The 23,984-nt window shown below is 39.4% G+C and overlaps 1 protein-coding gene and 1 pseudogene across 1 annotated transcript in view; one reads left to right on the top strand and one right to left on the bottom strand.

Annotated features, from left to right (window-relative positions):
* Positions 1-23,731, bottom strand: part of NAPEPLD (N-acyl phosphatidylethanolamine phospholipase D) — a 54,708-nt gene extending 30,977 nt beyond the window's left edge. Inside the window, exon 1 of the mRNA XM_037057091.1 lies at positions 23,496-23,731. The gene's annotated coding sequence lies outside the window, so the exon portion shown is untranslated. The remainder of the gene's footprint in view (positions 1-23,495) is intronic.
* On the top strand, positions 17,736-18,235 carry LOC118994449 (ATP synthase subunit f, mitochondrial-like; annotated as a pseudogene).
* Positions 23,732-23,984: the final 253 nt, after the last annotated feature.

Here is a 23,984-nt window from a genome sequence, read left to right as displayed (position 1 = left end):
AAACTCCACCTCATTAAATAGATGTAAACACCACACAAGTTTAGAGTCTAAGTTATTCCCCAAGATAATGTGTAACAGATAAAAGAGCCGAACTTTATGCTATCGCTTGTAATGATAAACAGCTTGTGAGATACATGCCTATGTCTACATACTCATATATACATATAGGTACATATATTCATATACATACACACATAGAATTCTACCAACTATCCTATACATTTTTGGCTCATTGTTTTAAACTATCATAGGATAGGAAGAAAGGAGAAAAGGGCAATCTGAATCAAAAACCACAAAAGTAAAGTAAAAACTGGGTTTTTAGACAACATCTATGCAGCTAGGACATAAGAAGCAAGAAAGGCCTGTGAAAGTCAAGATGGTAAAGCTGTAAGGATGGGACTGTAAACAATGAGACTAGATTTGGGGCCTGGACTGAGGCACTAACGAGGTTTGGCTACACAGTAGGGAATGGAGAAAAACTGAAGGTGCTTAGAGGGCATATTCAGAGAAGACAGCCCTGGACAAAAACAAAAGGGTATGGATAAAAATTGGAGGCAGAAGATAAATTACTGAGTAGGAAACAGAGGAAGTCCAGAATATCCACTAATATCAAAGCTCTATGCTACCTGGTCTACACGTATCATTTAAACCACTGCTCCTACCCTAGCCAGGTTGCTCAGTTGGTTGGAGTGTCATACCAATATGCCAAGGTTGTGGGTTCCATCCAGTTAGAGCATGTACAAGAAACAATCAATGAACGCATGAATAAGGGGAACAACAAACCAACGTCCCTCTCTCTTCCTCCCGCTAACTCCCCTTCCCCTCCTCCCTCCCTCTCTTAAATCAATAATTAAAGATTATTTTAAAACTAAATAAATATTGCCCTGGCTGGTGTGCCTCAGTGGACTGAGTGCCAGCCTACAAACCAAAGGGTTGCCAGTTCAGTTCCCAGTAAAGGAACATCCCTGGCTTGTAGGCCAGGTTCCCAGTAGGGGGCACAGGAGAGGCAACCACACACCGATGTTTCTCCTCCTCTCTTTCTTCTTTCCTTCCCCTCTCACTGAAAAATAAATAAATAAATAACCCTGCCTGGGAGCTTAGTTGGTTAGAGCATCATCTCAATACACCAAGGTTGAGGGTTCAATTCCGGGTCAGGGCACACACAACAATCAACCAATGAGTACACAAATAAATGGAACAACAAATTAATGTGTGGGTGTGTGGGTCTCTCTCTCTCTCACACACACACACACACTTACACAAATTAGTAAATTCTTAAAATTAAAAAAAAATAACTGCTGCTCCTAGCAAATTTTCAAGGTAGGTAATATAATCCTCAGTTTTATCTAATCCTAGATACAGACCAGTCAAAAGATGATGAGGCAGTAAAAGCAAGGAGTGAAAGAACAGAATAAATCCAAGAGACAATAAAGAAGATGAATCACTAAGACTCCAGAGTCTCTGGATAGTCCCAAAGTTTGGACAATTTTTTGGGCAGGTGGGGGTGAGGTAGGGGTTACAAAAATGGGAGGAGTCAGAAGTGGCAGCACCACTTACCAAATGAAAGAATTAGGGGAAAGCAAGTATTTGGACTACAGAAGAGAAGGTGGATTCTGACCCAGTGTGGAAGCAAGAATTGAAGCAGAAGTCTCACTGACACCCAGTGGGAATACATGAGCCTGGGATCTAGATTGCTTTGGGGGTGAAAAAAGTGATAGAAAGATAACACAGAGGTTTCCAGGGGCCTGGAGACTAAAAGCAAGAATAAGAAGTGGGTTCAGTGCTCTTTTTCTCCCTGAACAATAAACTTTTTCGAAGCTGTTTATTTACTTTACCCCCATTTTCTTACCTCCCATCTACCTAAGCTCTCACCCCAAATCATCACTGGGGGAAAGGTCTTTATCAAAACAGACATCTTCTCTTAACATACACCCTCACCCAACATACAAAATCCAGTCTTCTGGATTTACCAGAAGGGTAAATAAGGGTACCCTATAAGGGTAATGGTCAGGAAGATGGTGTCCAGCCCTGCCCACACTCGCCTTCTCTGCTCCAAACAGTAGCCTTCTGTCTTTTTCCTCAGGGCCACCTACTGCCATGACGGAGCCTTTGTACATGGTTTTTTAAATATCCTTGGGATGGGAGAAGGAAATGGATGAGCAGGGACATTCATACGATTATGAATTAACAAGAAAGTTAAACACACAAAATGCTGTCTCTAAAACACATCACTTACATTATGCACCCTTAAGAATGAAATGTTGGGAAGGAACAGAAGTACATAAAAACCTGACAATTTGGACTTGTTCATTTGGAGGAAAATTACTGGAAGTCCATTCAGTGAGTGTGCTCCTGCAACAAAGTCAGCCTTGGCCCACAGGTATACGGATCTTCTCAACAGCCTGCCTGAGGGCTGCTGAGTCACGGGATACCAGTCTTCTAGTCACTGCAGTGGATAGAGCCTCAGTCTCACAAGGGCCATCCTTAAACATCAAAGAGAAAATGATAAGAAAACTAGAAATGATGGATGAAAAAGGGCCACATACTAAACCAGACAAGCTCACAGGAGGTCTGCACGGTGGGCGTTCTAAACTCAGAGACCTAAAGTAACTACATAGGACAGTCTGAAATTAAAATTTCTTAACTAAAAGTGAGTCATGGCAGGTAGTCACAGACTAGGCATGCAGCTTCCTAGACAAAGGTCAATCTTTACCTTAACTGAGCCTGTCTGTTGCCTTTTTGGATCTAAAATAATATGCCTTGGAATGTCAAAGGTTCCCTTCTCCCAGACCCCTCAGGGTCCACCCACGGCACCAGAGGAAGGGACTAAGGAACCCCTCACTGTTATCTTGTTCAGCCACATACCATCTCTATGCACTGTGTTAATTATTAACTATCCTGTACCTGCCAATGTAAAAGTAGTATTTGTCTCTCTGTTTTACTCTTTAGTCAAGCTCAGAGATTTCCCCACTTTGCTTTCCGCCACCTCTCTAATTTACCACCAATGAATTTCATGGAACACCCCCTCAACGTTTCCTCCTTTGATTCTAATGTGTAAAATAAGCTGCAAATTCCTGTTCGTTGCAGCACTCTCTCATTCTGTTGAGCTTTTGCTTCCTGGCAATTGTCGTCACTTTGGTTCAAATAAACATAAAAATTCTCTACAGGTTTGGACATTTCTTACATCCACATAACGAAGAGTAGATACTATTAGCTAGCTTTCAGCCTTGCAAATTCAAACAAACCCTTAACATGTCTAGACTGCAGTTTTCTTAATTAAATGTAGCAAATTTCTCATTACTTTTGTTACAGACATGTCTCCAAAATTAACAAGGTTAAGTGAAAATTCTGCCTTGCTTTTAGGCAAACAGTAAGTGAAAGATGAGCATACTCGTAAGTATATACAAATTGTAAACAACCTGTTTTTCAAAAGGGAGTTCCAAACTTGATAAAGATCTTTACATTATACTGATTTTCATCCAGCTTAAGAAAACATGAATTATAAGGCAGACTATTATTTTATGTGCCACTAAGAAAATCAAAATGTTATCAATTTAATTTTTATACATTATGACATATCCTGATATAGAAGTGGTGTTCATATGTGTCTGTCTTCAAATTTGTGAAAAACATATATTTATATGTGAAAAACATATATTTTGGCACAGGAGTACAAACACTAGACAATTAAATATAATCAGAACAATAACTAATTTGCTAGCCCTCCTCTTCTCTGTGAACAACAGCTACATTTGTAAACAACAGCTAGGTTTGGACCTAAAAAGCTAGAGTCCAGAAGAAAATGGAAGGTAACAAAGCCCTATGACAATTAAAATATAAAATATAAATGTTTCATTTTAAAGAACAATTTGTTACAAAAAAGGACAACTTGAATTCCATCTAGTAATTATCAACTACATTCTCTACATTTCTTTGAAGATTAACTGCCTACTTAATAACAAAATGAGTTAACCCCATATTTCTAAACTTATCTCTGTGACATTTGGTAAACACAAGTCTGCCAAGTACAAATATTTTTACTTCAGTAACTATACACACGAGTAAAATGCTTTCAAAAACCAGGAATTCCCTATTTTAAAAACAACTGTCTCATCCCTCCTTCCTCTGACATTTAAGATTTGTCAGCTGCCTAGACCTGAATGCATTGCTGTATCATTTACAAAAATAAAGAAAAAATACAATACCACCATGTATGTTTGGGACTGCCACATAACATAAATCATGACACTGTAAATCATCATTCCTAGAGTTGTCATTTAATAAATACTAGTTGAGTGACATTTACTACATACTACCAAAGATACACTAAAGCTGAAAATATTCAGAACTGTTTTTTTCAGATATCAAAAATAATACTAAATTCACAATTTTATATTAGCTCTCTTACCTGTAATGAAGAAAAGGATCTTTTTAATACAATGCTAGATTACATAGCTAATGAAACTTTCAATTGATTGAAGGACCTACAAAATGCTTTGGTAGGTTAAGTTAAACTGTCCCCATTCTTCACATGCAATACACTGTTCCCTTGCTCCACAGGCATTTAGGAGACTGGTGGGAAAGTAGGTATGTCCAAGCTGGGAAGTTCATTAGAAAATGAAAGTAACAATGTTCTGTGGGAGGTACGTAGACAAATACATCAAGGAAGAAAGGACTGCACTGTTTGTTATCAGTGAGTTTCATTTTTAATTCACTTTACTGACTTAACAACCAATTTTGCTAAAAAGCTAAAGGAAAACAAAACAGCTTAACATACAGTACCTATGTACACACTAAAAAGAAGTTTTGACAATTTTTAGTAACAATTGAGTCTAAAATGTTAGAATATACATATATGCATATATACTTTAAGAAGTGTGTATATATAACATAAATCTATGTATCTCACCAAACAATTTATCTTCACAAAAGTGAAAAGAACATTAGTTGGGAGTCAAAAACAAGATGTCAATTCTATCATTAACTAGAGGTATTGGGGAGAATAACAACCTTTTTGAATAGGCTTACTCATCTGTTAAATACAGAGGACTCCCAAATATCTCTGTGAAGGACTCTAATGTGAACGATGAGATCACAGGTTAATATTTCAAAGCACTATACAAATGCAAACTGTTATTATATTATTTATGGTCAGTAAAAGAATAAATAATAACTAGAATCTTTAGATGCAAGTGAGTTGTTTTCAGGTGAAAGATAACATTCCAGAATTCATAAAGACTTCAAAACTCAGACTGCTAAAATTCTTCTTGCCGTAAAAATTTTATGTAGGCCATGTCCAGGTAGTTCAGCCAGTTAGAGCATTTAGAGCAAGAGTGTCAAACTCATTTTCACCGGGGGCCACATCAGCCTTGCAGTTGCCTTCAAAGGGCTAAATGTAATTTTAGGACTGTATAAACATAACTACTCCTTAACTAGGGGCAAAGAGCTCGGTGCTGCTGCTGGGTAGAAACAAGGCACTGGGCTGGATAAAACAAGGTGGAGCAGCCTGCGGGCCTTGTGTTTGCCATCTGTGATTTCGAGCATTGTCCTGATAAGTGAAGGTTTGTGGGTTGAATCCTTGGTCGGGGTACATACAAGACCAATGAATACATAAAAATGTAGAACAGCAAATCAATATCTTTCTCTCTCACTGTCTCTCTGTCTCTCTCTCGTCCTCTCTCTTTATAAAATCAATTTTAAAACTTTATGTAAAAAAAGTACTTTGGTTCCTCAAAAAAATTAAACTACCACATGACCCAGCTTTTATACTTCTGCTTATTTATCAAAGAAATCCAAACACAATTCAAAAAGACATATGCACCCATATGTTCACTGTAGCATCATTTATGATAGCCAAGATATGACAGAAACCTAAGTACCCATTCACTGACTTATGGATAAAGAAGATCCATATATACAATACAATATTACTCAGCCATACAAAAGAATGAAATCTTGCCATTTGTAACAACATGGATGGACCTAGAGGGTACTAATGTTAAGTGAAATTACACAGAAAAAGAGAAATACTATATGATTTCACTCATGTGGAATCCAAAAACAGAATAATCAAACAAACAAAACAGATGCAAACTCATAGAATAAGAGAACAAACTGACGGTTACCAGATGGGAGGGGGTTAGGGGTGTGTGAAAAAGGGGAAGGGATTAGGAAGTGCAAATTGCCAGTTATAAACACAGTCATGGAGATGTGAACTACAGCACGGGGAATACAGTTTACTATTCTAATAACTCTATACAGTGTCAGATGGGTACGAGATTTATTGGGGTGACCACCATGTAAGGTATATATGTAATCACTATGTTGTACAACTGAAACTAATGTAATACTGTATGTTAATTGTAAGTGAAAAATAAAGTTATTTCTCAAAGAAGGTTTATAAAAAGTCTAAGTTTCCTTATCCTTTATGAAAATCACAGTATAAATAGCCAAGATGCCATTGGAATAGGTGGATGCTACACTAACCTCCTTCCAGGACCAAAACTAGAATTACAACTAAATTATAGAAAAATCAGCCCTGGCTGGTGTAGCTCAGTGGATTGAGCGCAGGCCTGCGAACCAGAGGATCACGGTTCGATTCCCAGCCAGGGCACAACCCATGCCTGGGTTTCAGGCCAGTTCCCAGCAAGGGACGCAGAAGAGGCAGCCATACATTAATATTTCTCTCCCTCTCTCCTTCCTTTCCCCTCTAAAGATAAATAAATAAATGAAAAATATTTTTTAAAAAAACAGAGAAACATAGTTTTAAAATGGCAATGAATATGCACCTATCACTAATCACTTTATATGTAAATGGCTTAAATGCTCCAATCAAAAGACATAGAGGAGCTGAATGGATAAGAAAACAAGACCCATATATATGCTGCCTTCAAGAGACCCACCTCAGAACAAAAGATACACACAGAATACAATAAAGAAATGGGAAAAGACATTTCATGCAAACGGAAAGAAAAAAAAGCAGGGGCAGCAATACTCATTTGTGGTAAAAAGACTTTAAAAGCAAGACTAGCTCTGCTGATGTAGCTCAAGGGTTGGGCATTGTCACACAGAGCAAAAGGTCACCAGTTTGATTCCTGATCAGAGCACATGGCTGGGTTGTGGGCCAGTCCTCAACTGGGGGTGTGTGGGAAGCAACTAATGGATATTTCTCTCACATATCGATGTTTCTTTTCCTTTATTTCTCCCTCCCTTCACCTCGCTCTAAAAATAAAAACTTTTTTAAAAAAATTACCAAGGCTATAGTGAGAGTCAATGCAGGCCACTATATAATGATAAGGAAGAATTAACATCGTTAAAATGTCCACACTACCCAAAGCAATCTACAGATTCTGTTCAACTCCTATCAAGATACCAATGGTGTATTTCACAGAACTAGAACAAATATTCCAAAAATTTATATGGAACCACAAAAGACACCAAATACCAACAGTGATCTTGAGAAAGATGAACAAAGTTGAAGGAATCACATTACCTAATATAAAACTATACTACAAGGCCTTAGTAATCAAAACAGCATGCTATTGGCATTAAAAACAGACATAGAGGCGATTTGCAGACTTCCGGCCAAGATGCAGGCATGGGTAGACACACAGTGCCTCCTCACACAACCAAAAGAAGGACAACAACGATTTAAAAACAAAAAAAACACCCAGAACTGACAGAAAATCTAACTGTATGTAAGTCTGATAACCAAGGAGTTAAAGAAGAAACATTCATCCAGAATGGGAGGAGGTGGGGAGATGGGCAGCAAGGCGGAGAGGACTTGCAGCAAGTTGGCAGTTGGTGGAGTGTGCGATGCCACCTTCACACGCAGATACACTGGGATAAACTACTGGGGAGCCAGACAGACCTCGCAGCCCAGAGCTCCAGCACGGGGAAGTAAAGCCTCAAACCACTCATCGAAGATACCTGTGACGGTCAAGGGGGCAGGAGGAGAAACTCCCAGCCTCACAGGAGTTTATTGGAGAGATCCACAGGGTCCTAGAACATACACAAGCCTACCCACCGGGGAATCAGCCCCAGAAGGGCCCAATTTGATTATGGGTGGATACAGTGGAAGTGACTGAAAACCAGCAGAAAGTGGAGCAAGCGCCATTGTTCCCTATCAAACCCCTCCCCCTCATGCAGTGTCACAAGGCAGCGACCAGGGATACCCTGCCCTGGTGAACACCTAAGGCTCTGCCCCTCACTACATAACAGGCTCACAGAGGAGAAAAAAAAATGGCCCAAATGAAAGAACAGATCAAAGCTCCAGAAAAAATACAACTAAGCAACAAAGAAATAGCCAACTTATCAGAAGCACAGTTCAAAACACTGGTGATCAGGATGCTCACAGAACTGGTTAAATATGGTCACAAAGTAGATGAAAAAATGAAGGCTATGCTAGGTGAAATAAAGGAAAATGTACAGGGAACCAATAGTGATGGGGAAGGAAACTGGGACTCAAATCAACAGTGTGGACCAGAAGGAAGAAAGAAACATCCAACCAGAACAGAATGAAGAAACAAGAATCCAAAAAAAAAATGAGGAGAGGCTTAGGAACATCCAGGATATCTTTAAACATTCCAACATCATAATCATAGGAATACCAGAAGAAGATGAAGAGCCACAAATTGAAAACTTATTTCAACAAGTAATGAAGGAGAACTTCCCCAATCTGGCAAAGGAAATAGACTTCAAGGAAATCTGGGAAGCTCAGAGAGTCCCAAAGAAGTTGGACCCAAGGAGGAACACACCAAGGCACATCATAATTATATTAGCCAAGATTAAAGATAAGAAAGGAATCTTAAAAGCAGCAAGAGAAAAGGAGACAGTTACCTACAAAGGAGTGCCCATAAGACTGTCAGCTGATTTTTCAAAAGAAATCTTGCAGGCAAGAAGAGGCTGGAAAGAAATATTCAAAGTCATGAAAGGCAAGGACCTACATCCAAGATTACTCTATCCAGCAAAACTATCATTTAGAATGGAAAGGCAGATAAAGTGCTTCCCAGATAAGATCAAGTTTAAGGGAGTTCATCATCACCAAGCCCTTATTATATAAAGGACTTATGTTAAAGGGACTTATCTAAGAAAAAGAAGATAATAATATGAACAGCAAATGATAAGAAACTCACACCTAAAACAAAAACAAAAGCAAACTAAGCAAACAACTAGAACAGGAACAGAACCACAGAAATGGAGACCACATGGAGGGTTATCAACAGGGGAGCGGGAGGGGGAGGAAGGGGGAAAAGGCACTGGGAATAAGAAGCATAAATGGTAGGTAGAAAATAGACAGGGGGAGGTTAGGAATAGTATAGGAAAAGTAGAAGCCAAAGAACTTATATGATCCATGGACATGAACTAAATAAAGATGAGGGGAGAATGTTGATGGGAGGTGGTGTGCAGGGAGGAGGGGAATAAAGGGGGGGGAAATATGGGACAACTGTAATAGCATAATCAATAAAATATATTTTAAAAAACAGACATATAGATCATGGAACAGAATAGAGAGTCCAAAAATATACAATGGGCTTATAGGGAAAATGGAGTCAGTCAGATTCCCTCACCCAGATGTCCGGGCAACTGTGATTAAGTAGCATTCATATTTCCTTGCGTATGGGCCCGCATGCACAGAATCATGCTCTGTTATATCAGACTTGGCCCTCTGCTGGCTTTGTATGCACTTAGTACGCAAGGGAGTCAGGGCTTCCCATGGTGCGACTCGCGGCTTGTGGCACTTGTGGCTCACCCCACCCCAGAATAAAGGCATTTCAGACATCCCAAAGGCTCCACGAATTTTCTTTCCCCGGTCCAAATCTCATGTGAACCTGCCCAGCCTGGACCGGCTGCAGAACAGGACTAAAAGGAGTTTATTCAATAGATGGTGTTGGGAAAATTGGACAGATACATGTAAAGAAAACAAACTAGACCACCTTCTCACACCACACACAAGAATAAACTCAAAAAGAAATAAAGACTTAAATGTTAAACTCCAAATCACAAAAATCCTAGCATAGGAGGTAAAATCTCAGATATTTTCATAGCAATATTTTTTCTCTGACATATCTCCTCAGGCAAGGGAAACAAAAGAAAAAATAAACAAATGGGACTACATCAAACTAAAAAGCTTTTCCACAGCAAAGAAAATCATCAACAAAATAAAAAGACAACCCACTAAATGGGAAAACATATTCATTGATACATCTGATAAAGGGTTAATATCCAAAATTTATAAAGAACATATAAAACTCAACACCAAAAAAAAAATCCAAAAGACCCAATGTGACACTTTTCCAGAGAGGACATACAGGAGGCCACTAGACATGAAAAGATGTTCAAAGTCACTAATCATCAGAGAAATGCAAATTAAAACCACAATGAGATATCAGCTCACACCTGTCAGACTGGCTATTATCAATAAATCAACAAACAGTGAGTGTTAGCAAGGATGAAGAGTAAGGGGAGCCCTCATGTACTGTTGGTGGGAATGTAGATGATACAGCCACTGTGGAACGCAGTAATGGAGTTACCTCAAAAATTTAAAAATGGAATTGCCTATGACCCAGTAAATCCACTTTCAGGAATTTACCTAAGAATCCAGAAACACTAATTCAAAAGAATATATGCACCCCACATTCAGTGCAACTTTATTTATAATCACCAAGATTTGGAAGCAGCCCAAGTGTCCATGGTTAGCTGAGTAGATAAAATAGCTATGGTACATTTGCACAACAGAATACTACTCAGCCATAAAAAAGCAGAAAATGTTAGCCTTTGTGACAGCATGGATGGACCTGGAGATATTACGCTAGGTGAAATAAACCCATCAGAGAATGACATATATGATCAGAGAATCCATATATGATCTCAGTTACATATGGATTATAATGAACAAACTGAACTAACAAGCAAAATAGAGACAAACTCATAGATAGAGCTGGGGGGAGGGGGAAGGGATTGAGCAAAAGAGGAAAAAAGAGGGACAACAGTGTTGTGATTGCAGGGAGAGGGTAGAGGAGGAAGAGAGTATGGGGGCATAAGGAAAAATCACAGTATATTATTTTGCTTAACAAAACTTTAAATTTGACTTATAAAGTGCTCATCTGATTAGACAGACAAATTACTTTGACAAATTATAAAGTTAATTTGTATATTGGGAACCACAAAATGGAGGCTGCCCCAGTGGCCTGGCCCACATCACAAATCTAAACCTAAGTCAGCCTCTTCTTACGGGAAACACTTGTCAAGAATACCTAACATACACCAATCGCAATCCTCCAACTCAGCTTATCTAGCTTACCTTAACCTAGAAAACATGATTTGTCAGCCTTATAAGGAAAGCCTGGACCTCCTAGCCAATCATGTCCTGTCGAATCGTGTCCATGATGCCTCTTCTGACTATAAAACTCGCCCCAGCCCCAAAACCCAAGGGATGGGTGCTGCACTGCTTGCAGGCCTCTGTACTCCCACAATGCATGGATCGTTTTCCCTTGAATAAAGCACACCAAACTTGTTATTAAATTGTGTGATTTTTGTCATTTGACACAAATAATCATCCAGAAATGCTAACTTACCAAAGCACCATAAGACTCAGAATAAAGAGTGTTGAGAAGAATGGATTCAAAACATAACCAGACTCTTCAGGATACAAATTAGAGAATATGTTTTCTTTTCAAAAAGCAGTCAAGGACAACAAACATTCTTGATCATAGAATGTAAAAGGCTTGAAAAACTAAGTGCTGTTAGACAGAATTCAGTATATTTAACTAAGTCATTTCACAAGCTTTTCACAGATTTTAAGTTACCAAAATACATAAACACTGTAGGTGAGTCCTGTACAATAAGAGTTTTTCCTATGTGTAAATACAAAAGCACAGATTTTACTAGAGTTAGAAACAACAAGGAAAATACCTGGCTTAAGACCAAAGCCCACTTAAAAATATCATTTACATTGCTGCAACTAGATCATTAGGATAATCAAATGACATGTTACGGCAAATTGAGAAAACATACATAAAATAATGTGTTTATCAAAAGACATAGCTACCACCTCCTTAATATCTTAAAAATAATACCCAACAAGTGCAGATTAATTTCTGGGGTAATCAGCACAAAATTGTTTAGTTGAAAAGGCTGAGGAGAATGAGGAGGAAACACGATTAAATTGATGACTATGAAACTTAAAAATGTATCTTTTTTTAAAAAATATATTTTCTTGATTATACCATTACAGTTGTTCTATTCCCCCCTTCATTCCCCTCCCCCCGCACCCTCCCTCCCCCACCATTCTCCCCCCCCTTAGTTTATAACCACATGTCTCAAGTTCTTTGGATTCTATATTTCCCCCACTATTCTCGCCCTCCCCCCTATCTATTTTCTACCTACTGTCTATGCTATTTTCTGTGCCTTCTCCCCCCTTCTCCCCCTCCCACCCCCCTGTTTCTAACCCTCCATGTGTTCTTCATTTCTATGGTTCCACTCCTGATCTAGCTGTCCTCTTGGTTTGCTTTTGTTTTAGGTGTGGTTGTTAATAACTGTGAGTTTGCTGTCCTTTCACTGTTAATATTTTTCATCTTCTTTTTCTTATATAAGTCCCTTTAGCATTTCATATAATAAGGGCTTGGTGATGATGAACTCCTTGAACTTGACCTTATCTGAGAAGCATTTTATCTGTCCTTCCATTCTAAATGAAAGTTTTGCTGAATAAAGCAATCTTGGATGTAGGTCCTTGCAGTTCATGACTTGGAATACTTCTCTCCAGCCCCTTCTTGCCTGTAAGGTCTCTTTTGAGAAATCCGCTGACAGTCTGATGGGGACTCCTTTGTAGGTGACTGTCCCCTTATCCCTTGATGCTTCTAGGATTCTCTCCTTCATTTTGGTCTTGGCTAATGTAATTATGATGTGCCTTGGTGTGTTCCTTCTTGGGTCCAACTTCTTTGGCACTCTCTGAGCTTCCTGGATTTCCTGGAAGTCTATTTCCTTTGCCAGACTGGGGAAGTTCTCCTTTATTATTTGTTCAAATATGTTTTCCACTCGTGGCTGTTTCTTTCCCCCTTCTGGTACCCCTATAATCCGGATGTTGGAACATTTAAAGATGTCCCGGAGGTTCCTAAGCCTCTCCTCATGTTTTTGAATTCTCATTTCTTCATTCCTTTCTGGTGGGATGTTTTGTTCTTCCTTCTGGTCCATTCCATCGATTTGAGTCCCAGTTTCCTTTCCATAACTATCGGTTTCCTGTGCATCTCCCTTCATTTCAATTAGTTTAGCCTTCATATGTTCCTCTAATTTGTGACTATGTTCCTCTAATTTGTGACTATAATCAACCAGTTCTGTGAGCATCCTGATAAATAGTGTCTTGAATTGTGCTTCTGAGAGGCTGGCAATTTCTTGGTCGCTTAGAGTTATTGGCTCTGGGACTTTGAGTTCTTCTTGCACCATCTTTTGTGCTGTTCGTGCCTGTTCCATAGCAGGATCAGAGCCCTAAAGTGTTCACTAGAACAGGGCAACTAAGTCGCTGGGTTGTGACGTTGTATGTGGGGGCGGGGTCAAAGAGGGACTATGGCGTCCAGTCTGCCGCCTGCCGCCCCGGCCCTCACTGGTGCCGCAGTTGCTGCCGTCACCGGGCCCACGTGTTTCGTCCCACTGCATGTGAGTGTGCCACTGCCATCAGCCCTCGCCCTCTGGGGCCTGCGTGGTCTGTCTCACTGTGCGTGAATGTGCGACCACGGTCAGTCTGCCCCGCACCCCAACTGGTTCCGGGCTGCTGCGCGCCTGGGTCGGGGGACCTGTCCTGCCCGACCCTGCTCGCTGCTGGCTCCACCCCTCTTACCATCCCCGTTGAACGGTTAGATGTAGTCGGACTTCTGTATAATTCAATTTTCTGTCCTTTGGTTGTGTCTTTGTTTCTCCAAACCTTTGTTGTATTCAAACTTGGTTGTGGGAGAAGGCACAGTGTTTCCACCTATGCCTCCATCTTGGCGGAAGTCCCCAAAATGTATCTTTTTTTTTGCTCAATCCTTCCACCTCCTCACACAAATACTCCCAAAAGCTGTCAGCCTGTGCTCTTAAAAAAAAAAAGACTAAAAAAAACTCAACAAAGGAAATATATCCTAAATATGTCAAATGATCTTAAATGTTCATACTATTCCTTAAGCCAAGAATTAAAAATATACTTCCAAAATGTGCCTCTCCCTCTCTCCAGTCTCTGAATCAATTATGGTGGTGGGGCAGGGAGCTTCTTTTTAAATTATAAAGCATAAAGAAAAGGAATAAAGAGACATGCATTTTCATAGCTCCTGAAAAGACAGGAAGAGCAATTAGGGAAGAAGCATACTCTTTTACTTCTGACTTCAATTCTAGTTCCAACATTATGTATTCTGAAACCTTTAAAAAATCATTTATTGTCACTGAGACTCACTTTCTTCACCTGTAAAATGAGAGGACTGGACTGTCCTCTAGAGTCCCTTCCACTTTCAAAATTCTAACAATCTTTGGCTGCACCAAAAAGTCAGCTTACTCCACCAAAGAGTAAGCTTTTCCTATCACCTAATAGCACTTTCTTATTACCTAATAATGGAAAAGCAAGAAAGTCAGAGAGGCTACTTGACTGTGATTCACTTATAAATGAATGTGGCAAAAGGATCGTCGTTCTGTACTGGATGTCAGCCTTGCCAGTACTTTGTGAGAAAAAAAGGTAAATAACAAAAAAACAAGTTAACAATGGGGGGTTTTACAAGGAAGCAAAACTCAAGGCACTCCCGGGATCTGACCCTTTTGAGCCCATCTCCTGAGAGTTTAACAGCTGGTTTAGAGTGAAGGCCTTGAGACATTCTCAAATGTCAACTAACAGAATCTTGAAGTTTGAAGGAACTTTGAGATCCCTGAGTTCAATTCAGTATATTTTAAGAATGCCAGGAAGTCAACTAATATTTGACAAGGGAGCCAAGAACACTCAACGAGGAAAAGAGAACCTTTTCAACAAATGGTGCTGCGATCATTGGATCTTCACTTGTAAAGGAATGAAACTGGACCCATTTCTTATACCACTCACAAAAATTATCTCAAAATGTAGTAAAGACTTATGCAAGACCTGAAACCATGACACTCTGGGAAGAAAACAGGGTAAAGTTCCTTGACATGGGTCTTGGTGATTATTTTTTTCACATGACACCTAAATCACAAGCAACAAAATAAAAAGTAAAACACGTGGCACTACCTCAAACTAAAAAGCTTTTTGGAAGCAAAAGAAATCACCTACAAAGTGACGAGATGACCAGTTTATGGAATGACAAAAAATATTTGCAAACCATATATCTATTAAGGGGTAAATATCCAAAATATATAAAGAACTCATATAACTCAAGAGCAAAAAACAAATAACCCATTAAAAATGGGCAAAGGACCTGATCAGACACTTCTCCAAAGAAGACATACCAAAGGCTAACAGAAAGGTGCTCAACATCCCTAGTCATTAGGGAAATGCAAATGAAAATCACAATGAGGTATCACCTCACACCAGTCAGAATGGCCATCAACAAAAAGACAAGAAATAACTAATGCTGGTACAAATGTGGAGGAAAGGGGAGCCTTGTACACTGTCAGTGGGAATGTGAATTGGTGCAGCCACTATGGAAAATAGTATGGAGGATCCTCAAAATAGTAAAAATTGAACTATCATATGTTCTAGCAATTTTATTTTTGGGAATATATCCAAAGAAAACAAAAACACTAAGTTAAAAAGATATTGGCAGCCTTCTGTTCAGGGCAGCATTATTTACAACAGTCAGGACATGGACACAATCCAAGTGTCCATCAGTGGATGAATGGATAAAGAAGGGATGGCATATACACATAATGGAATATTTGTTCAGCCATAAGAAATGGAGAAATCCTACCTTCTGCGACAACATGAATGGACCTGAGGCATTATGCTAAGTGAAATAAGTCAGACAGAAAGCCAAATACTGTATGATCTCACTTACATGTGGAACCTTTTTTAAAAACCTAAACTCACAGAAAAAGAGATCAGACTTGTGGTTACCAGAGGCAAATGGGGGGAAAGAAACTGGAGGAAGTTAATAAAAGGTACAAATTTTCAATTATAAGATAAATAAGTAATAGGGATATAATGTACAACATGACAATGGTTGCTAATACTGATACATAGGAAATTTGTAAAAAGAATAAATCTGAAGAGTTCTAATCGTAAGGAGAAATTTTTTTCTTTTTTATTTTTACTATATCTATAGCCTACACTTGGGCAAAATAACACAAAGCCTGTTTCATAATAAAGTGTTGAATATCTTGTATGACTTATTGAATACTGTACTGAAAGTGAAAAACAGAATGGTTGGTTGAGTACTCACCATTAATGTACACAGCTGAAAGCACACTGGACCTGAAGAATGTTTGAAGCATTGAACTAAAGCAAACACAAAAAATGTGGACAACACAGTACACTGTAGTCTCATTGGTTTAACCTCATGATTGGGTGGCTGATTGGGAGCTATGCTTGCTGCCACTTCCCAGCATCACAAAAGAGCATATTGCTAGTCTGGAAAAAGATCAAAATTCAAAATTCAAAGTACAGTTTCTACTGAATGTGTACTGCTTTTTCACTATCGTAAAGTAAAAAAAATCATTAGTTGAGCCAATATAAATCAGGGACTGTGTGCCTGTGGAGCTTTTTAGACTGTATCTGAGGATATTGAATCAAAATATCAGGTGGGAGCATCCCAGGTACTTTTTAAAAGCTCTATGGGTGATTCTAATAACTAGGCAAGGTTGAGAACTACCTCTTTGACTCAGCCATTGGTACAAAGGTAGGACAGGCATTTAGGAAGGACCAAAGGGACTTTCTGGTACCCCTAAATTTATGCTGGCTTAACAGTTGCCAATCATAAAACCTCTTCCTCCCAGTCCCATACTCCAAGGTACAGAGGCAGCATAACCCCAAGAAGGCTACACAGGTATAGGACTAGGAAGACAACATGGCTAAGGACAAAGTCTGATAAAACTTGTACACAGTCCAGCTGAGTCACAAATTCGACTCTGCATTCAGAAAACCAAACCAAAAAAAAAAAGGAAACATAGTCAGTGATGATTCACATTGTCTATAATAATCTGCAGCACCCTGTACATGATGAGTACTCAATAAATATTTATTGGATGAATGAATGACAAACAGGAGCTTAAACTCCTAAATACTTTTCACTGGAATAGAGTTAACTGTTTTTGAAAAGCTCTGTTGGGAATCGAATTAGAGCAGAATCAAAAGTAACCAAAGGGCAAGCTTAATGGGAGTCTTCTTCAAGGGACAGTGAGTTGATTCTTCCTGCATCCTACTGCCCAGAGTCATCTTGAGCCGTGAGAGTGAGGACTACTTCCCAGGGGACTAGAAGGACTTCAGGAGCCACCACACCAAGTGTGGACGTCCCAATACTAATCCTAACGGATACAAGGGGCATATCCAGAAAGGTTATGAAGTTATACTTCATAATAACGTAATATTCCCAAACATAATAATCCCAAAATACAGTCTTCTTAAATCAAACAGGGACACCCTAAGAAGTACACATGATTACTACAGTTTAGACATTAATATACATTCATTATCTCATGTAACCCTCACAACATTCCCAGGTGATGTTATCCTCATACTGCAGGTGGTATAAGAGGTTCACAGAGTTAATAATTTGCATAAAGCCTAAAAGCTAATAACATCAGACTCCAAGATGGTATCAATCGTACCACTGAAGGAGAAGAGACTCATGGATGTCAAACTAGGGGGCTGCCAAGCTAGATACTGATGCAGGATTCCACCCCTAAAGGTATTACTGGACTTTTCAAAGAGGTTACTACCTGTATTAAAACCAGTATGTCAGTGTGAAGAAAGCGAGTATTGCTGGGGTTTCTATGGTGCTGGTGACTTACGTGCTTCTTTAACTACTGCCGTTCTTACAAGGAGCTCAAACATGAGTGGCGATGCAAGTACCACTGAAGAAGACCAACCCAGTGTGGATTCCATCTGCCTGACCATCATCTTTGCACAGCACCTCTGAATCCTTTCCATTGCAATTAATTCCTAATAAAAGATGACTGGTACTGAGGGTGGGGGGAAGCTAATAACAGTTGGACTTGGAGATCTAACCCAAGCTGGATCAAACTCCAAAGCCCACACTTTTTCCACTAATCATGATGAATTTGCAAGAAAAACTCAATAAATTCATCTTGAGCAGATATCTAAAACTAGTCACTATATATAGCCAACACCTTTGATGTCAAGGTCAAGACTACCCTTTTTCGCTTTCAACAGGGTCTTTTGTTTTCCTTTTCAAAATAAAAAGCACTTAGTAAACAGTAAATACTAGTTTCCTTATAAATATAACTGCACTTATAACTTTCCAAGATTTCAAATGGTGTATCTATTCTATTTAAATGTTAATTGTTCTCAGTTACACAGAAAGGAACCAACAACAAATGAAAATTACTTCTAGCCCTGGCTGGTGTAGCTCAGTGGATTGAGCACGGGCCTGTGAAGCAAAGGGTCACTGGTTCGATTCCCAGTCAGGGCACATGCCTGGGTTGCAGGCCAGGTTCCCAGTGGGGGGCCCATGGGAGGCAACCACACACTGATGTTTCTCTCCCACTCTGTCTCCTTCCTGTCCCCTCTCTCTAAAAATAAATAAATAAAATATTTAAAAAATTACTTCTATATTTCAATCAGATAATCAGAAAAAATACATGGGGCCTTGAAGATGTTTTCCTTGCCTTGAGAAGACGTCTAAGTACACCTGTCATTTTATCCTTCCAAATGAGAAGAATTACTAATCAAGTCCCATGAAGAAACACCCTCAGGTAGGGGGAACCTACACACCTAGTGTGCCCAGGGCTTTCCCAGTTTTAGCACTGAAAGTCCTGCACCCTGGGAGCCCCCTCAGTCCCAGGAAAACCTGGAGAACTTACAACTTTCTGGCCTCAGGGTATACCATATATATGCATAGTTATGTCTTCAACAAAATGCATTAAAATGTGGGCAGAGTATAGTACTAAATTGGAGGTAAGCATATTATAAAATAGGATTTTAAAATATGTGAGCAGCTAGTAAAAAGAAATTATAAAGCTCTATATAATTATACTTAACCAACAGAATGTTGCTGAGAATATCAACAGTTTGTCAGATCTGTCACTGCGACGATATTCAATATGTACAGCCAGTTTAAAAAAAATGGGCTCTGAACAGCACACACACTTTTACACATACTAGACATTTCGTCTACATACAAAACTGAAAACCTATTTAAGGAAAAGAATGAGAAAGGAATTAAATTTCACCCAAGATTTTAAAGTATCTCATCTCTGTGACATGGTGGAAAACTCTAAATCTGATGTTTCAGTTTTGTAGTATCACAACAGGTTAAAAACTCTTGTAAGAGTAGAAACTGGAAATCTGTAAGTTTAGAACTTGGACTGGGCACATACTTTCAAAAGTCCTTTCCAGCTTGAACATTCCATGACTCTGTATGACTCCTTTATAGATGCAGGTAAGTAAGGCCAGATTTATACCATCCCAAGGGTCCAGCTCTGGCTGGTGATGGAGGCTGGACTGCTTATTAGCCATGCTCTCATCTTCAGTATTCTTAGAAACACTTAGACCAAAGCAGTATATGGTAGCATGGAAAGATAAATAACACATTTCACCTCCTGTGGGGTATTTTACTTAATTTAGATCATAAACAGATAAACTGGCCTCAAGTTTAAAGAAAGGGCTTTGAGACCACAAATTCTTTAGGCTGTCATTAGTTCCTTCAACCATAAAATTGCACAATATTCTGAATGTATATAGTACTTGTTTTCATGAACTCTAAACAAGGCAAAGAAATGATCATAGTAACTTGAAAGGATGGCAAACATCTTTGTGGTTTGAAGGACCTTCAAAATTCAGAAAACAAATTACAAAGTCAAATTCAGAATAAATTATTACTCTTGTCCAGTTGTTCTTGCATTGGTTCTTGTAAGCAAAACAAACAAGTCAGTAGTTAAAGGGGGGCCAATAACAATGACAAAGCTTACTGTTTATTCTGATAAATTGATTCTTATCACTGAAAGATTATAAAAGAGCAAAGAAGTCTACAAGCATTTACAGTTCAAACAAAAATCTGCTGCCTTTAAGGGGAAATATGTATTTTCCCCTTAAAGGTGAACACTGAGTTGTTTTTTAATCATGCTTTTGAATTTATGCTGATCTATTTACATGCCAGCCCTGTGCTTCCATAACCAAAGGTACTGACAATTTACAACTGTGTACAATCTATGACTGTGATGCAGACTGTCTTGTTGATCCAAACCACTATACCTCCACTACATTGGTAACCCTTTCCAAGAAGAGGCAGCAGTGCATATTGTGGGGGAGTTTTGACCACAGAGCCCACCATCCACTAGAGATGAGAGTAAGTCTACCAAGACATGATCTGCTTGGGGAGGAAAGGTAGCCAAACTCTCAAAGAAGGGCCAGGAGCCTTTTCCTCAGTGGGCTCTTATAGGGTTCAATTTGCACAGGAATACAGGTAAAGCCTAACAATCACTGTCAGGCAGTAAGGATCAAACAATAGATAACATACAAAGAACTCCGAGGACTTATTCTGAGACATGGTCAAATAGCTAAAGGACCATAAAATTTAGGGGAAACAAACTCATTTTGCTTGGACTCTTATCAGAAAACTGAGGACATTCTTAGCAAAGCAGGTTTCACGGGATTTTATGCATTCTTTCTTAGGCCTGATTGTCCCAGGGAACCTGCCCTTTTCAGCACAGGGCTGCATCCTCTTCTGGCATTGTTTCAGGCCTAAGGCATTGTTTCAGGCTTAAGTCAGGCAGAGGAAGTAAGGCAGCCGAGATTAGGAGACTTCCTGCAGACAGAATGAGCTATGTTAAAGCCAAGGGGTAAGGATCCATCACCCTCTTTTTCCACATAGCCCCTCAAGTCCTTCCCTGAGGGCCCCTTCACAACCATGCCTGTCTTCAGTCATCCCTCCCTTGAGGAATCTTAGCTGTCACTGGCAAACCAGTCATCCACTCAGGGCCAAGCAGGGTGAAGTAAAGGGGGCAGAGGTGGTGCCCCTGCCAGAGAGATAAGCTTTGTCTCCTTAGTGGCTTATGGACTCAAGGTCTCTCACTCAGCCTTAGCCATAGGGGGTTACAGCTTCTGAAACAAGGCAGGGCAGTTCCCAACATATATATTCTGCCAAAGGCTGGGGCTGCTGGGCTAAGGGACCTTGGACAAATCACTGAAACCTTACACGCTCTCAGTTTCCTGTTTTCCTCATATGTGGAATGGGGTTAATAACCTCATATATTGTATGTCTATAAAATCAAACTAAAAATAAATGTACTTAAAAATACTTGAAAGAACTTTGTAAATTATAAAGTTATAATGCAATACAATATTTAAACTGCTGAATTGGCAAAACAATATATCTCTGACATAACAAAACTGCCTCCTAAGGATATATGAGTTCATATATGATGTCACAAAAGTCTGTAAAACAATATTTAAATACATAATAGTTATCAAATTAAAAAAAAAGTCAAGTAAAGCACTATAAATTATAGATAGGTAGAATCCTTTAGTTTCACAGCAGTTAGAATCGTGTATTACTTGAACCTCACAGTGGAAATCACATAGGTGATCCCTCTTTTTTTTTAATTCTCACCCAAGGATGTATATTAATTGACTTTAGAGAGACAGAAAGGGAGGCAGAGAGAGAAACATCACTCAGTTGCCTCCCATACACGCCCCAGGGACCAAACCTGCAATCTTTTTGTGCACAGAATAATGCCGTAGCCAATTGAGCCACAAGGCCAGGGCCATAGGTGATCCTTTAATGCCAATTTCATACATACTCCCACAGGCCTTCAAGATAAAGTCATTTGTTAACCATTAACCATTTGCCAGTGCAAGTTCATTTCTCCAATACTTCAATGAAAACACTTTTTACTTGTATACATTCCAATCTAAAATTCACAGATCAACACAGTCCCTCCAGCTACAGCCAAATTCTAAAGTATATAAAAAGAATGAAATGAAATGAAACAAAAAAACACTATTATCTATAGTTATCTACTATTACAAAGAAAATCTACTATTTGTTAAATGCAAATAACACTTTTCCAAACATCAACAAAATGTTCTTAAAAATCCCCTCAATTTCCCAAACTGACAAATACCCAAAGTAACAAAAATATCCTTTTCAAACATAATGATGACTATATCAACTAAAGCACCACTAAAACCCTTTGATGAAATGCTTATATTAAAATGTCCTTCACACATTTAGAAGTAGACTAATTGTGAAATTAAATTTTGCAATGCAAAGTCTATACAATATAATTTGGAATGGTCAGTGAAATAAGGGTATGAGAAATACACTAAATATTTTCATCTCTTGGAGACTTAACCAAAATTCTTTCAGCATTAAAGCCTGTAAATGTAATGAAATAAAATCTTTGAAAATTGTAACTATATTCTAATTTGCTTAAAACACTTTTAATTGAGGTTAAGTCTCTCTTTTAAATTCTTATTACAAACAAGTACACTCACCCTAACTTTTCTCTAATAAATCTAGTATTTTTGTTGCAACAAAATCAGACTACTGCGGGATACAAGTAACATTTTCTTTTTAAAGATTACATCATTTCCTTCTAAAAGATGTTGATGTTTGAGGCGAAATCAAAACCGATGTAAGTGAAAACAGAAATGGAACTGCTAGATATCCCTTTTAAATAAAAATGGAAATATTCTTACTTTTCAAACAGCTGTCTATCAAGAATAACTTTCTCAATAAAATAACCAGAATTATCAAACACTACATGTTAAGCCAGAATAAAACCAGGTGAGTCATATTATATATAACATATACAGAACAACCTGCAGCTACGGCAAATACAAGAACTAAATGATGTTCTAACACATAACTTTTCTCATTTTCTTAATACATATTTTCCAAGTCCAACTGAGGCATGATGCATCAGGCTCCAAAACCCGTGGAATTGTATTTATCTCAACTACCAGAAACCTAGAGAATTCTATTCAAGAGGGGTGGGGAAGGGACAGCTAACTGAGTACAAGGTCTGAAAAGCCTGCCATAATACTCAATTTAACAACCAACCGACCACAGTACAGAAAACTCAAGAAAGCACCGTCTTCCACCACCCACCCCACCTTTTGCTCTTCATTCCCATTCCTTGGTTAACTTTCAAGCTACAAGGGGAGAAACCTGTTAAAAATGGATTATTAGAAGATAAATACTATAGCTGGCACAAAAATAAGTCGTTCTAAGAAACCCATTCATTTACATACAACCAAAAGACCATACGCCCACGAGGATTCCGGCCGGTGAAGATGCAGTCTATGATTTGCAGAGAAGATGGGATCTAAAACAAATCCCAGAGACAGTTTCTCTCCCAAGGGAAATAATAATAATGAGGCTCCTCACCCAGGCAGTTTTCAGACGCGTACTTCGCAACTCCCGAGGTGCACAAATTCAAAAAGAGCCCTGCCTCTCATAAGGGCAACATCTCCACAGGAGGCAGGACTCAGGACGGGAATCCCACGGGGCAACCAAAGAGAAAGCAGCAGAGCCGAAAGGGGGCAGCTGGAGAGAGGAAGCCACCTCGCGCGAGACCCCAGAGTCTGCGCGTTGCTCAGGAGGCTGGGAGCGGGACCCACAAGGCTCACCTAGCGTTGGGGACTGCCGGGCGCTCGCGCTGGCTCCGCCTGCTTTGCTGCTCCTCGGCTCCGAGGGGCGGCGCTCCCAGGCAGAGGGAGTGACTGTAGCTGCAGGTGCTTGGGTTCCTCCGCCCCCGGCTCTTTGGCGCCGGCTCCTCCGAGGGCGCCAGTAGTTGCAGGCAGCACCTCAGTGCTCGCCGCCTCACCATTCTAGGAGCCGGCCCTTGCTGGTCCCCCGACTCACCCAGTGCCCGGG

The sequence above is a fragment of the Sturnira hondurensis genome, unplaced genomic scaffold (assembly GCF_014824575.4).
Source record: "Sturnira hondurensis isolate 20B ecotype Veracruz unplaced genomic scaffold, ASM1482457v3 Scaffold0009314, whole genome shotgun sequence".
Lineage (NCBI taxonomy): Eukaryota > Metazoa > Chordata > Mammalia > Chiroptera > Phyllostomidae > Sturnira > Sturnira hondurensis.
This window is presented reverse-complemented; position numbering and strand designations above follow the sequence as displayed.